The 15,706-nt window shown below is 48.0% G+C and overlaps 1 long non-coding RNA gene and 1 pseudogene across 1 annotated transcript in view; one reads left to right on the plus strand and one right to left on the minus strand.

The window, feature by feature from the left end:
• Positions 1 to 5,375, minus strand: part of LOC139101356 (uncharacterized) — a 31,912-nt gene extending 26,537 nt beyond the window's left edge. Inside the window, exons 1-2 of the long non-coding RNA XR_011545536.1 lie at positions 5,082 to 5,375; positions 4,940 to 4,983 (exon numbers count right to left, since the gene is read on the minus strand). This is a non-coding gene — a long non-coding RNA (uncharacterized lncRNA). The remainder of the gene's footprint in view (positions 1 to 4,939; positions 4,984 to 5,081) is intronic.
• Positions 5,376 to 10,869: 5,494 nt separating this feature from the next.
• LOC139101308 (uncharacterized) lies at positions 10,870 to 11,523 on the plus strand (annotated as a pseudogene).
• The last annotated feature ends 4,183 nt before the right edge of the window (positions 11,524 to 15,706 follow it).

A 15,706-nucleotide genomic window follows, 5' to 3' on the forward strand; every position in this document is an offset into this window, starting at 1 on the left:
GCTTGCGCGGGGGCGGGTGAAAGGGGTTCGCACAGCACTGGGGACTCTTGATAAAGGTGGGGCTGCTAGATCCGTTGATGAAGGTTCAGGCTAGAGGGTTACTCTCCGCTCTTCTACCCTGATGGCTCCGAGGAGGCGGAGGCGGCGGACGGACCGACAACCGAGGGGGAGAGTGGGGAAGCGAGAAGCGACTCCGGAGGTAGGAAGGCGGGTTTGCGAGAGTGTGGGTCCGGTGCGGTCCAAGAAGCACTGATTCATCCCCGGAGTTATGCCCCGGACGGTCAAGGAAGATATACAACGCCGATGTATTTTCGCGGCGTCTCGCTCTTAGACTCCTACGGCTCTTTTCTTCGTCCACGGTGGTGGAGCACAAAGAGCGGTCAGAAGGATAAAGATGGAAACAGCGGGGGTACGGAGAGTGGGCGACGGGAGCCACCGTCGATAACGAGAGAAGCGAAACGCCTGGGGAATTGAACACGGAAGGCCAGGGGGGGTGGAGAGAAGAAAAAGAGAGACCAAAAGTGTCGAAATTAATAAGGGCACTGTCACTGTTACCAGTAACAATGTGACGTTTTTCTCGCATCGCGTACTTATTGTCACCTGCAGCATGAGCATCGATTTTCCCCGCGGCATGAAACCAATTTGAAAGATTTGCGAATGATTTAAATTAAAGAAAAAAAAAAAAAATTATTTGAAAAGAAAATTTTATTGCCAAAAAATAACTTTAAAACGATAAAAAGTGCCTTATAAGAATTTCAATTATCTCAAAATGTAATTTAAACTTAATTAAACCGAGAAATAATACTACTTTTTTTTTTTTTATTGTAAATACCTCCCCGAGAAACCAGCGCAGGGAAGTAGGAGGACTATGAGAACATCTCATCTCAAACTAAAACCATAGCGAGTCCCGAAAGGGGCTCGCCGGGGTGTAGGATCGTAACGACGGGGTGTTTGGATGACAAAGAGCACCGACGGAGTTTCAGAACACCGCATCGCTCTGGCCTGCTACTGCTAGTTCAGGTAAGTGTATATACGTCGTAATACTAGTAGCAGCCAATTAGAACGCTATGTAACAGCATACCCGAAACTTACGTTACATAAAAAGAAATATACTACATTGGCAAAAAAAAAAAAAGAAGAAAAAGAAAAATCTAAACTATTTTTTCCGTAATAAAGAATGTGTAATTCAATTTATTATCATAAAATGATATTTACTAGAAATTGCATATCATTTTCAGTGCTCACTGTAATATTTGAAAATTACAGAATACAATGACTTTAATAAATTTATGTAATAATAATTAATAACATAATTTCATTGAAGGTACAGTAATTAATATGTTTCACATCCTTTTTTTTTTTTTTTTTTTTGAATCTGTCGGAATAAAATGCAAAATTTTCTAACGCACGGAGAAGTACAGTACGAAATAACAAATGCTGAATTGACTTCATCGAAACAGAGCAATACGTGATACTGCGCACGTTCTGCTGTATCGTCGCTCGTTACAGCAGATAAGTACACATAGATAAGAACTTGCCGTACTTACGTATAGTTTCTCGTATCTGTCGAAGTACGCGGAGGAACAAGTGGACGTTTGCGAGCCGTCAATTCGATCTTACACGAATTCTCGGATTACCGTAGTTCGACAATGGGTCGGGGCGGGTGGTGAAACAAGATGGGTTACCTCATTCGCGTAATGGAAAAGTAAATAACCCCCGACCGTTATGCGGAGGGTGAGGCGGCGGAGTACGGCAGGTTTCTTGACGGCGTAGGTGTTGGTTTGGACAGAAGTTGCGCGGCAAGGAGAGGCAGAAGGGCAGGCGGCGCGATAGGGAGGAAAGGGTGGCGGATAGGGCGCGATCATCCGTGGTTCATGGGCCGTGGTTCGTAGTCAAAGAGAGCGGTGGGAGGTAATAAGGGTAAACTACTCTCGTTCCATTACGCGCGCTATCAAGGTCCGCGCGAAGCGTTTATTAATAACCAAGGAAGCTAATCTCTCCGTCTCGCTCGCGCGCCCTTTTCCCTTAGCCGCTCAGCCCCGTGCGCGCCTTGTTCGTCTTTCTCTTTTCGGCCGACAGCGACGTCTCGGCGGGGACCACCATCTATTCGGCACGCTCGAAATTCCACCCAGAATTCTGCTTCTTGAACGTGTGTGCGTTACGGTTATATCTGTCGCTACCCTTAGCCGCCTCTCGGGCGCCTTTCCTCCCCCGAATAGTCACCCCTCGAGATGGTCGCCTGAGGGGCGAAGCGGGAGCGGTAGGAAGGCTGGATATCTCGGGCGTCCTGTTCGTAATATCCCTAGTCCTCCTGCTTCCACCTAACTCACTCCACTCACCCACCCACCCCCCTTCGTTCGCCGCCCTCTTTCCCTCCCGAAGCCCCATTTACTCGTAGCGAGCCAGCCCACGTTCACCCCCCGGGGGCCAGAGAGTTAGGAGGGTTGCCTGGCGCCCTTCTACCGCCCCCGCGCCCGTCCCTCGCCTCTTTCTCACCCCTTGGACGCCACACAAAGTGCGGACGGTTAGGGGCCGATGGTTTGAGAAGGTGGTTGGTTGGGTCAGGATGAAAACGGACCGCGAGTTTACGGATACCGATTGTATGATCTCGCGTGCATGCATACGCGCGTACACGCGTGTGCGCGTATACACAAACAGAAATTTCCTATGTTGGGCAATGATCCCGTACCTACCGGTGGTGTAAATGTAACCAGGAATGCGTAGTGGAGGTACCCTTTGTCACTGAGTAAACGACTAAATTGTACGTCCTACTGCCGGAGAGACTGTTGATGTACAATATTGCTAATGTCCGGCACAGATCGCATCTTGCGTTAGGGATAATGAGAGAGACTCGCGCATGCAGAGTCCGGCTGATTGCCGGTGGTGGTCGGTTAGTTACGACGGGACATTTATTACGATCGTAAATTACTTTGATCTCGCGCGTCGCGGAGATTTTTTTACGAGAGACGCAGGTAAGAGCGGGCGTCGTTCGCGAGGAGTTACACGACGTCGCGAAATTATTAATTACATCCGCCACGTCGAATCGTCAAGCTGACCCGTTTGCGCACAATAAATTGTATACAAACGTATACATTTTTAATACAAAAATTATAAGGTATGCGTGTAACAGCCGGATGCATAAATTGTTGTAGATATTTTAAGATTTCGGAGGTGAGTTTGCGCGGCAGTTGGAAGCAAGCGCCGCGAAACAGCGTGTCCGACGGTCATCCCCTTTATTCTCGTTCCTCTCTCGTTTTTTCTTGTTTTCTCTTTTTATTTCATTCCCCGGTCGCCGCCGCCCCCGACCGTCGCATACGTATAAACCCGAGCGGGCGCATAAATTGTCACTGTTACGCGCCCAACGCTCTCTTAAACACCGGTTTGCTAACGGATACGCAAGAAAAATGTCGGTCAATGAGTTCAACGGCGCTGCAATTCTATCCGCGATCGGAAAATAAAAGTTCAGTACCAATCGCCCGCGTTTCGATGAAAAAACATTGCGGAACTCGTCAGTGATTACTCTGCGGTATATCGAAATAGAATTTATACAGATCTGTTACTATCAAGTATCTGTTACTATCAATTACTCTTGAATGTTAATAACGTGCGATAATCTTATCGTTACTTTCGCCTACCGCGGCAATAAAACATTAAAAGCTCGTGATCGCGGTCGTTTGAGGCAAATGTATTTCGTAATTTGCGTGACGAGCTATTACAATTGTCAAAATGTTACGGCAGCGTATGTTACGAAGTAACGTTCGGGTAATACATCGATAATCTTGGTGTTACCGGAGACTTACTTTTTCTTTTTCTTTTTTCTATACGCGAGTACGAACGAGTCACGTTTCTGCACGCGAGGATAGAGAGCTTTTTTCGTGGCCGTCCTTGCGCCATGGATTTCACGCTAATAGTCACGTATCCGATTAACCGATTCGCTAATTAAACCTTTAGCGGTACCGTCGGCCAGCCGCAGCACTCGAAGGTACGCACGCCTCCAGCTCCCATACCGAGATATATGCGTATACACCCTACACACAGTATGCACGGAGAGAGGAGGAAACAGAGGGGACCTAAATCAACTTTTCAGGTTCACTAAAATCAATTATATCATTTTAAGACCGAGTCTTTTATCTCCGCCGAGATTCTTATCCATAAATTGAATAATATCGCGAGGAACTCATCGACATTCTCGGGCGTGAATAAGTTTCAATTTCTGCTGGAAAGCTCGGAGGGACAGCCTGTTGGCTAATATCTGGTAAATTCGTATATACGTTCACGCATACGTGCAGTCGGTTATCGAGGAGAAAGAGAGAGAAGAAGAAGAGAAGGAGGAGGAGGAGGAGGAGGAGGAGGAGTAGGTGGAAGGTCGCGCGTACAGAAGTCGAACCCGCGTACCGTTGCCAACGCGATAAAACCAATCACCGAAATAACCACAGACCACCTCAGCCGGCTTTCCATCACGGACACGTGGCCTCGTAACGCGCACACACGTACGTACGTGTACATATACGGCGCGACATCACGGCTCGCGCTGATATGACGACCACGGAGAGACACCGATACCTACATATATTCATCTACCTCGACCTTTTGTTTCATCATCGCCTCTGTCTGCATCTTTCTCTCTTAGTTATCGATTATAGATCTACGAAGCTATATCGCACGAAACGCGTTCACACATTTATAAATCAAGAAGTGCATGTGTTGCACGGTACATGTGTAAAGAAAATATTTTTTTTTTTTTAATATAAAATTATACGTGTACTATACTATTATTATTTGATGAGCGATTGGAAATCTTAATATAAAAATGAGTGTCTTTTTTTATCTTAAAACAAAAAATTACTCGTTTTCAATTTTAAAGAACAAGAAAAAACCATGTGCACGCTTTGTGTGAGTTATTTTTCGACAAGGTTCCAAAAAAAATTATGCGACTTACCGATCTGCATGAGCTACAGCGGAGTTGACGAATTCTGCCGGTGACTGTAACATAAAAAAGAATATATTAATATACACACGTCAATTAAATAATGAGATTAATAAAAAAAGAAAGAGATTTTTTTTGTTTGATTTATACTTACTTAAAAGTTGCTCCGCCGATGCAGGATGCCCGTCCCGGGCCTGCTCCTCCTCTCAGATGGGACGTGACGAGCCATCCTTCCGCGCACAAGTCACTCGCGAACACCCCGACCGTGATTTTAATACCGCGGAAATTACTCAACGATCACTCTCGCGCGTTCCATGGTCGGCACTCGCGATTAAAAGAAAGTCGCGTGTCGAAAAACTACGCCCGAATACTCAGCGGATCTCCCGGACGGACCGACGAACCGGCTGCGGTTCGTATATATCTTAATATCGGCGTTGACGATACCAGATACTACTGCGTCGATCTGTAACAAAAAGAAATATCAAGTTCAATCGTAGTTATCGTGCCGAAAGGATTTTAGTTAAAGGGAAGTGCGAATTACTTTTGGTACGGAGACACGTGCTCGCTGCGCAGTGTGTAGTACGTGTGTGCTCGCGCGACCGCTGGAGAAGGACAAAGCGAGAGTGGGAGTAGTGGGGCAATATACCTAGCGCGCGGCACGTAGGCTCGCGCTCGCTCTCGCTCAGTTCCTTCCACCACTCCCCGCCGCCCCCGCGCCTATCTATTCGTTACTCTCATAGACAACAGCGTGAAAGACAGAATTAGAGCGTTTCGCAGGTGCAGTTATTCGTTTCGGGTCTTTAATTGAATACGTCCGAACTACGACGAGTGTCGCATTCTCCAAGGATTAACAGGCGAAACGTCAAAGAGACTCGCGGCCGTTCGCATCGAAACACCCTATATGCGTGCGTTTACGACGTATGTGGAGTACATTCCCGGTAACCCAGGATGCACCACGCGGCGCGTATACGAGCTCCATGTACGGGATCATACTCGAGTCGGCAGGCGTGTGCATGCGCGCACGTATATAGGGATCATACGTGAATGCACGTGATCGTGCGACCGGTGCATTCGGTCCTTCCCCCCTTCAACGCAAAGGGGGCGACCGAGCCTCTCGGTCGAGTAGGTAGATTCTGAAGTGGGTGGCACCCACCTCGCCGGTGCGATGATAGCGAGGTACGTGAACCCGCGTGCGTACGATATGCACGTATCCGTAATTATATACGGTGTCCCGAGAGAAAACGAAAGTACCTTACAAACGAAAGTACGATCAGCACTTTCTGGAATCCATTACAGCAAACGTGACATTGCGGGACTAGGTTTATTAATAAATTAAAAGTCTAATATTACACGATGCATTCAGCAAACCGTGCCTGCGATAAAAATGACGAAACAGACTCGCGTAAGCTAAATTAAATGTTTTACTTCGCAAGACGTTCAATGTAAAACTGTAATAACGACGGGGACGTGCAATGTCGATCACTCGTTTCACGATGAACCTAATTCCCTTCCATACTCGTCGTTCTCCCGCGCAACATTAAAGATTCAGATCTTTTTAAGCGTGACTTTGCAAAAAGGATAATTCGTGCCGCGGCTCTGCTGCAGTTCACCGATCCCGAAATTATTTGTCTGCGATTTCGAAATGGCATTAGTGTTCCCTCGTCGGGGGGAACATTTCCGTCAGAGCATCGCGGTGACGTGAATTATAGAAGGTTTCTATGGATTTTCTAGGGAATGGCCGAGTGACGTAAGTTCGATGTCCTGGGTTAGTCCGTTTGCGAAAAGGGTCGATCTATTCGCGCGACTGGCTCGAAGGCGGCTCCGGCTATTTCGATATTACCATGGGTTACGAGTCCGTGGAAAAGCGAGAGATAATTTCAGTCGCTATCCCACGCGCTTTTAGAAAGAATCCTCAATTATTTGTGAAAACCGCTGTCGTCGTTTTGAGCACGAAGTTTCAGGGCGTCGGCTAATGAACTAACGTATTACGCGGCAGAGCACTGGTCCACGGATATCGACCGGCCGTGGCATAAAAAGTAAACGAACTTTAAATGATTCTTCGAGCATAATCGTCCCAGAAAGTTCACGGTAAAAAGCTCAAAGTGACAAAACAACTTCTACGTGAATAGCTAATAAAAATTTCATTCGCGATATGTTAATTGATGCGTACGTGTAACATTCAAGTGGACTTGAGCATCTCAAAATTAAAAGTGGCAATTGTTCGTTAACGATTAATTGTTGTATTAAGTTTCACACATTTCTGCCGCAAAAGTGTCGTTATAATTATAGAAAATCATTAAGATATAAAAGAGATATAAGAGATCCGAGCTACAGTTCTAATGTGTGTAATTAAAAACAGAAAAAAAAAAAAAAACGAAACCATATGATTGCGTATGCACATATTAAGCATTAACGAGGTAGCGCAATCGCGCTTTTAGCGATACACGCCGAGCGCACGATACTCATGTAACACATTCTGCCATCGTGCTTTGACTATCCAAATTACGAGATATTAATTATAGAGCTAACGCGACGGACAACGCCGGCGTCACGCAGCGCGGGAGCGAGCGCGATATCGCAAAACCCACGTAAATAATTCATGTCGGCGCGATCGAACTGAACGTGAAACCGATCACCCGTACCCTCCTCTTCCGCCGCCGCCGCCGCCGCCCTATCATCGGGCCAGGCCGCGTAGCACAAACAGGCGTCGCGATGATCGCGGAGCGCCTAGCCCGCGGAATCGCCGGATCCAGATTTATCCGGCTCTCATGAATAGCTGATTCGCCCGCCGCCTAATTGGGAACAACGGGTACAACGAGCGTGCTGTTATTTGTACGCGACGTCGTCGGTGCGCGAGACCAGATTACGAGCGTGACGCTTTCTTCGGTATCCGTGAGAAAAGATCCTTCTCTCGTCTCGTTTTTTTTTCCCCCTTTTTTTTTCCTTTTTTTTTTCTCTCTCTTTCGAACCCTAAATTTTCCAGAACACGTCCGCCGTTAATGAAGAAGAGGTGACATGGTGACCACGATATATCCGAACGAACGCGACGAAACTGTGCCTTCCCCAGTAATGAATCCGATGATGCATCAAATTGCCCCTTGCGTCAAATCCCCCGATTAGGTCGGGTACTTGCTCGTCGCGAACTGCGAAGAAAGTTCGCACCTCCTCGGGGATGTTCTCGCGATGAGTTTCGCCGTTTACCGGATGACTTTGTGACATGCGCGTCGCACCCGCTCGTTAGCTATCCATCTCGACCAATCCTACGGCGGATATTAATTAAGCGAGAGCTACACGGGGGCTCAACTTCGATTGTGAATTTTTTTTAAATCGGCATGGTAGATTTTAAGAAATTATTTTGATAAATAATCGTTTCGAGTGATACGCGCGCGAATATAATCTGACGAAATCAATCCCGGCAGTTTTGGAATGGGAAAAATGGCCTGCGCGACCTTTACAATGCAAAATTCGCAGTGAAGTTTGTGTGGAATTTTTGTAAATAATTACTTTGACCATTATTAAGCGAAGTTTGAAAAAATCGAAAGAATCAAGTCACGATGGAGGGAAAATACGGTATTTATCCTTTGTATTTGCGAATCTTTTGTATTTGCCAGTCATTAATTAACTCTCGCATAACCGTGCCATGCATTATTAGCCGTCATTTTGCGCCGTGCACGCTTTCGCATATTAATGCGCGGTGCAATGATCGTTGCGCGAATAACGCTCCATGTGTACGCACGCGGATGTATGTGTGTGAACGGTTTTCAAAATCATCCTTTCCTCTCGTTCCTTCTTGCGCTATACATATTTCAGTACAGTCAAAAAGGGTTTATATCGAATGCATTTGCATATATCGTTCGCTCAAATTTATGAAGCTTAAACTAAAAATACAAAAAATATACAATAGCGTCTTGGAAAATTTCGCAACGTCGAATTTTCTTCCTTCTCTAACAGCTGATATAAAAAATAAAGGAAACCTTTGGCTGCACGTGAATTTCTGATTGAGAGGTGCGTTGCCAACTGGCGTAATACCGCCTGAAGATATCTCGAGAGTGCGTCGCGGGGCTCCGTTCTTCACCGGCAATATTAAAAGGGAGTCTCCGGCCACGGTGGGAGTGCGGCCATGAAGACGACGAGGAAGAAAGCGGAGAAGTGCGGGCCCTGAGTTACGTCTTTACACACGCCGCGCCGAGTGGTCGCGGGGCGAGCCCTCTTCGCGTATTAACGCCGGAGAATGCATTACTGGGAAAGAGGAGGAGGAAGAGGTGGAGGCGAAGGAGCATCTCACGTCTCGTCGCACACACGGCCGTACCGAGGAGAGACGGCAACGTGGCCACCATGTGTGATGCCCAGAGGAGAGAGCTAAAGTTTCTTTGCGTCGGTATGGTGCACACGTCCACGCACCCACTCCCGCGGCTCGGCGCGCACGTAGGGACCCGGGGTATGAGAGATAACCGACATCTCTCCTTTGGAAATCTTGCACCTGGACGACGTCTTCCCGACGACGATTTTCTCCGCCCGAAACCGCGCCGCTCGCTACAACGCGCGCCGACGAAATTCACCATTCTTCTCGAAATATTAGGAAAGGAAATATTAGGATGATTTTATATCTTTAAAATAATTTTAAATTTAAATGTCTAAATTATATCCCTCCGATCGGTTTCATTATTAAATTATTATTGTCGCGAATAATATTTCGACGATAAAATCGTATTTATCAAATAATTTACAGACCTACAATACCCGAGTAAATCTTAACTAAAATATTGAATTAATTAAATAGGATACATCTCAGTTGCAAGTCCCTTTTTTTTTTTATTTAGAGTGCAAATAGTACGCTGTCCAATCTGTAGATCGTACTTATAGCTAAAGTACACTGCTGAAGACCGACACGTGAAATGGTATTTTCTCGAACCTGGTAGCCTGTTTCTCTAACACGGTGTCCTAGAAACTTCGATCATACGTGTATGGATATTCTGTGTCGCAAGTTGGGTAGTGAATAGGGACCGGCTTACAAAGTTCGGCGGTCCCTTGCGGCTCCAGTAAGATACTTGGCGGATGTCACATCGGGGCGGGTCTATGTGCGAAATTATCGATTAATCGTCGTGCGCGATTACACGGTGACCGTACGCGCGGATACGACCTCGCGTCGTGATTGAAAAAGTGTTCTTACAGAGGAACACCATTAACCTTCGCGAGCGCGCGTAAGAGCGAAATACGAACGCGCTTGCGAAAATACTTGATAAGGCCGTAACAACGATTCTTTATTCTCTTCTACCGCGCGCCCCGACCGAGCGAGAGGAGAGTATCCTGTTGTCGATATTTTTCTTCGCGCGTAACTCGAGCAGCTTGATCTTCTCCGTGCGCAATCCGCGAGACTTACGCCCGTTCTCTTTCCGAGTGTGCAAGTTCGTTCCGAGCTAGCCGTTACGATTCGACTGCCGAGACTAAAGATAAAGCTGCAACGCTAATCAATCTCGCAAAAGAAACCACTTGCATTACCTCCATGTAATTTTAAACGCGCAGACCGGGGTTTAAATTTTCGATTGGCGAACTTTTCCTAACTCTCGATACTGTCCGGCAAAAAAAGGATAGAAAAAAAAAAAAGTGGGACGAAAACCGATCCGGGGCATCGGAAATGAAGCTAATCTTATAATAATTAAGCAATTTGAATCCCAGTTTCGCGATGCGAGCACCGTTCGATCGGGAGGTAATGAATAGTAAAATCGCACGCGCGCGAGTCAAATCCATCGAACTTGAAAGGCGATCGATGCAGTTTCACGGCGGGTTTTAATCGTTTTTTCTCCCCAGTTGCTGTAAAATCAGTTCCTACGGCAATTCGCGCGCTCACTTTTCAGGCTGTGGCGACCGTAATGGGATTATCTGATTATATCCTGTGCGCGTCTTAACGGTACACCTCAGCGCGTAATATGTTTAGTCGGCATTATACGTACCGGTATATCCCGTTACGAATATTATCGACGAGCGACGAGCGCGGACTGTACGGTAGGGATCGATGCAAAGTGAGGCAGCGGGACTACCGGACTACGCGATGCAGTTTCGGATTCGCCGTGTCGGCATTGCGCGTTATACGCCGCCGTTGGTCTATCGCGACTTCTCGGTGCCGGCGAATTATGCAAATCTGAGCAACGCGGGAGTCGCGAATACGCCGCGTGAATTTCCTCGCGGCACGTAAATATGCAATCATATCGATTTCATCTTATTAATTTTCAGCGGCAACGCTCGCGCGAATTTATCGCAGAAATAGATAGTCGCCGTGAATGCTACAATTAATAGAAACGCGAAATTAATATTAAGCGTTAGGCTAATAAGTAACGCGTCTACCTACGCGATGGGGTTCGGCGATTAAAAATTTGCTACCACTGACAACTCCGCGCGAGAGGAGCTTGAAGAGAATTATATAAAATTTTAATCCCACACAAAGGATGACTTTTCCTTCGAAAAACGCGCGGTCACGGAGTCATCTGCGGTCGAAGCAATGGTTGAGAATCACTAGTGCCCAGGTGGAAGCGAGAGGCGAGTTTCAGGTGCGAGACGAAGCGAGACAAAACGATGGACTTAGAACGAACGAAACGTAGGTAGGTAGGTAGGTATAGCATCGCGTGCGAGAGAGACAGGAGAAAACGGGCACGGATGGAAGAGGAAAACGGGCACAGCGGGCGGAGGTGATGGGAGGCAGGGGGAAGGGGGAAGGAGGAGGAAAAGGTTAAGAGAGAGGTAAAGGAGGAATGATGGGAAGAGGGTAAAAGGAAACGAAGGGAGAAACCCCCCGTTGCGCCCACACTGGACTTGAGTTTTTTGTAAGGGTGTGCGGGTACGCGAGACGGATGTGGGGGAAGATAGGGGGAACGAGGCGGCCGGGTCGGTGGAGTACCAACGAGCGAGGGCGACTGCCGACGGTAAGGAACGACGAGGGCCAGGGGAGGAGAAGAGAAAAACCGGCAGGCAAGCAGGGGCTGCTCTAGGGAACGAGAAACATAGACGGAGGAGGGAACGGACTGTAACAGTAGGAGAGAAAGAGAGAGAGAGAGAGAAAGAGAGACGGAGGGTTAGAAGGTAGCGAAGGCGATGCGGGAGGCCGAGAAAAGGGCGGGGGTGGCCGGGGGGAGAGGTAGAAAGGGTCTTGCCATGAGGGAGTGAGAGGGTGGCTAGAGAGATCTATAGGGGTGCCACGGTAAAGGGTAGGGGGATTACCGCCTGAGGCTTCAGAAACCAAGGGTGTCTAATGCCAAAGTGGACTTTGTTCACTCGCTGAGATGACGTTCCCTCGACGCGTATATATGCGTTTGCGCGTGCACGCAGGTAAAGAAGTAACGCATTATCTCTCCTTTCGTCTGACTCGGTTTATCGCCCGCGGACTTTGAACTAAACGCGGTCTAAATAAGGCTGCTAATTTATAAAATAAAAAATCAAAGCGACGATACCTCGGCCGTGTGGTCCGAAAAGGAGGAAGGCAAACACGATTTGTCACGTCGCGAAAAGTTTTTCGCAATGAAATAATTAAGTTAGGGGGCCACGCTTCTCGATTCACGCGACACATTTTGACAGATTGACGACGGTAACAAGAGGCATGTTTACAGGAGCGATAATAAACGCGATAGTAATACCGAGACAGCTACGAATATCTCTCGCAGGTAAAACGACACGGATCATCTCACGTTGGATTGAATCAGAAGAATCGAACTTTCGCCGGAAAGTTTTACGCTTTTTTATGCTCCTTGTGTCCCGAAGTTTTCTTCTCCGCGTCGAGGCAAACTGTTGCTTAGATCGTTATCGCGTTCCACCGTGTGATAAGAAGAGGGAAAGGGAAGAGGGAAACGGAGGAAACAAACGTTCGTCTCCTCGTTGACGTAAAGGAATTAGAAATAATCCCTTCGGGTGTCTGGCCCCGAGAAGGGAGAGGAACTTACGCTTTTTCTTCCTACGCTTTCGACTTTTCAATTGACATGTCGGTAACTTCCTTTGTCGGTGACATGAAGCGAGGGCGTGGGCGTGTCTGCGCATGCATTCACATATTCATCCATTCATTTATTTACCGTGCGTATTCCACGCGGCATTGTTGAAAACGTTATTAATCCCAACGAGTTCGCGCTTTATCGCGACTGGAGTTTCCTTCGCTTTCCGGAGGCTGGGAGCGATCGAGGGGGAGGAAAGAGAGACAGAGAGAAAGAGAGAGAAAAAAAAGCGGTTCGTGCAGAAGACGTCGTAAATAAAGTACGGACCGGCCAATAAAAAGATCGCCTTTTTGAAGGAAGTCGAGCGGACAGGTGGAGCCCCGAGGACGTCTGTGCACGGGGTATAACCGTCATAAAGTCGAGAGAAAAAGTATTTTACGACGCCGGCCCGATAACTCGGCCACTTCCCCTAAGACTATCCTACGAGCCTTTTACGAGGTCACTCCTGCATCGCGCCCATCGTTCGTCGGATCGTCCACGTATGCCGGTCGCATAGATAATTCCAGCAATGCGGAACCGTTGAAATTATAAGACTGGCAATCAATTGTCACGTTTTCCGGAACGTTTATCTTTTGTCCCTTTTTTTTTAATAATTTTTTAATAATTTATATGTAAAAAAAAATTATTTCGTTATAATACCTAATATCTATAACGTATTAGTATAATATTGTATAATAGTATGTGGTTTGTTTTTTAATTTGAGTAAACATTTTGAAAATGTACCGCAAAATTCGATCATTTAGATTGTAAAGCGCAACGTAGCAGCGGGATTTGCATATCTATATGTCTCAGGACGCGCGGATTTTCCACAGCTTCGCTCGTACTTGACCCGATGAGACCGCTGCTCACGATTGACTGACTGCGATCGCGTCGCTGATTTACGGCAAAGAGAAATCGCGATTTCGTTTGAAAATTATCAAAGTCTTCTAAAGTTTGCCCGGGTCTTTTCACTTGTAGATGACGTACGGATTCGTTTCGCTCGCCCGCGAATGTGACGCATCAAAAGCAATACACGTATAACGTTAAAACTCGACGTTCGAGGAAAGTCGATGACGCGCGGATATTCCGCAGTACAATCATTTTCGCGAACCAGATTTTAATGACGCCGGTCGCCGTACAGCTGGATCGAGTCGCCAGATTGAAACGACAATTACGTAAAGGCGATGGCGTGCCGAACAATCGCCCGATATTATAATTATTGCGTACGAGCCAGATGTAAGCGGAGCATTAATTCGAGCCGGCAGCGCGTCGATCGGCTAATAACATAGGAGGCTCGAACGGCTCGGTTAAAAATATGAGTAAAAGCGAGGAAAAATATATATCTGACGATTGACCTCGTCGACGCCGATATCCCACTACTCAAACATCCGCTTTGGCCGCGGAGGAAAAATATTAACAGCCGTACTTATAATCCGCGTGTAAATCGAGCGGACCAACGTCTTGTAATTCAAGCGGCCGAGCAACAAGAAGTAATTGACGATTTCGATCACTTAAGATTACTCAGATTACGTGCGAAGGATACACGTTCGACATTGTGAACTACTGTTATTTACGCGTAGATCGTCGACACCGATATTAACCCAGGTGGCAAGACGACGACGACGAGCTAATAATACGGAAAGCTCAAGCGGAGAGAGGGGTTCCCTCCCTAAAAATGCAAGTGCATCGCGCAGGCAAACCCGTCCAGCGTGCTCTTTTGTTTAGGTTGTACGCGAGCAGCGGCAAGCGGGCGAGCAAGAGGAACTATCTCGTCGAAGGTGCCATGTAACTTATGTCTCTCAAGTATCCACGGGCAAAGCCGCGGCAACGTTACGTATCGCCGGCAGTGGCATACTGGTGTGACAGCATGGTGCAAAGAACGGAGTCCAGCTACGGAGGAGACGGCAAGCAGAGAGATAGAAGGAGAAAAAGAGAAAGAGAACGAGAGCGCGAGTGTATGTGCGTGCGCGAGAGAAAGAGAGACAGAATGATAGATACAGATAGAGCGACACACTCAAATAGACGAAGGCCGGGCTAAAGAGAGAGACGAAAAGAGCAAGAGAGAGAGAGAGAGAGAAAGAGAGAGAGAACCGTAGATATTGTACGTCCACGTAGCATTGGCGCACATGTACGCTAGAGGAGCAAAGCGGTGGGCAAAGCACATACCCTTCTAAGCACAAGCCTAACACACCCGTGGAAGCCCCTTCGGCCGATGAGCGCTGGCGCCCCTTGGCCCCTCGTTCTACTCTATACTACTACCCTCCCGCCGCCCTGCCCTCTCACCGTCCAGAAAGGTCCCTGCCGCCCATTCCCTCACTCCCGCCTCACCCCGCGCCACCGGATGCCCGACAGCGGCCCCTTACGCCCCTTTGAATCCTCTCACCCCCTCTCCCGCTTTCCCCCCCGAGTTACTCGTCCAGCGTCCCCCTCGATGTTCTGACGGTGACAGACCCTACCTTACCGCCGCCGCCGCTGCCGCCGCCGCCGCCGCCACCGCACCGAACCGAGTGGGGAAGGTCGAGGGTCGAGGGGGAACCGACGAGGGCGCCGGGACAAGAGAAGCAGAAGCGAGATAGAACGGAGATCGAGAGAGAGAGAGAGATGACCACGGAGGCGGAGGCGGAGGCGAGGGACGGGGAACCGAGGGGGGTTGACGCGCTCGAAGAGGGCCGCTGGGGAGTGAGAGAGCGGTGCGGGTCGACGGTGGACTGGGATGAGGGGTTGCGCGGGAGAGCGAGAGAACCGCCGGGAGGATGAAGGGGGGGGAGAATGGAAGGTGGAGGGTCAGGGGGGAGCTGAGTTGACGGCGAGTGAGAGAGTGGGGTAT

The sequence above is a fragment of the Cardiocondyla obscurior genome, linkage group LG03, assembly GCF_019399895.1.
Source record: "Cardiocondyla obscurior isolate alpha-2009 linkage group LG03, Cobs3.1, whole genome shotgun sequence".
Lineage (NCBI taxonomy): Eukaryota > Metazoa > Arthropoda > Insecta > Hymenoptera > Formicidae > Cardiocondyla > Cardiocondyla obscurior.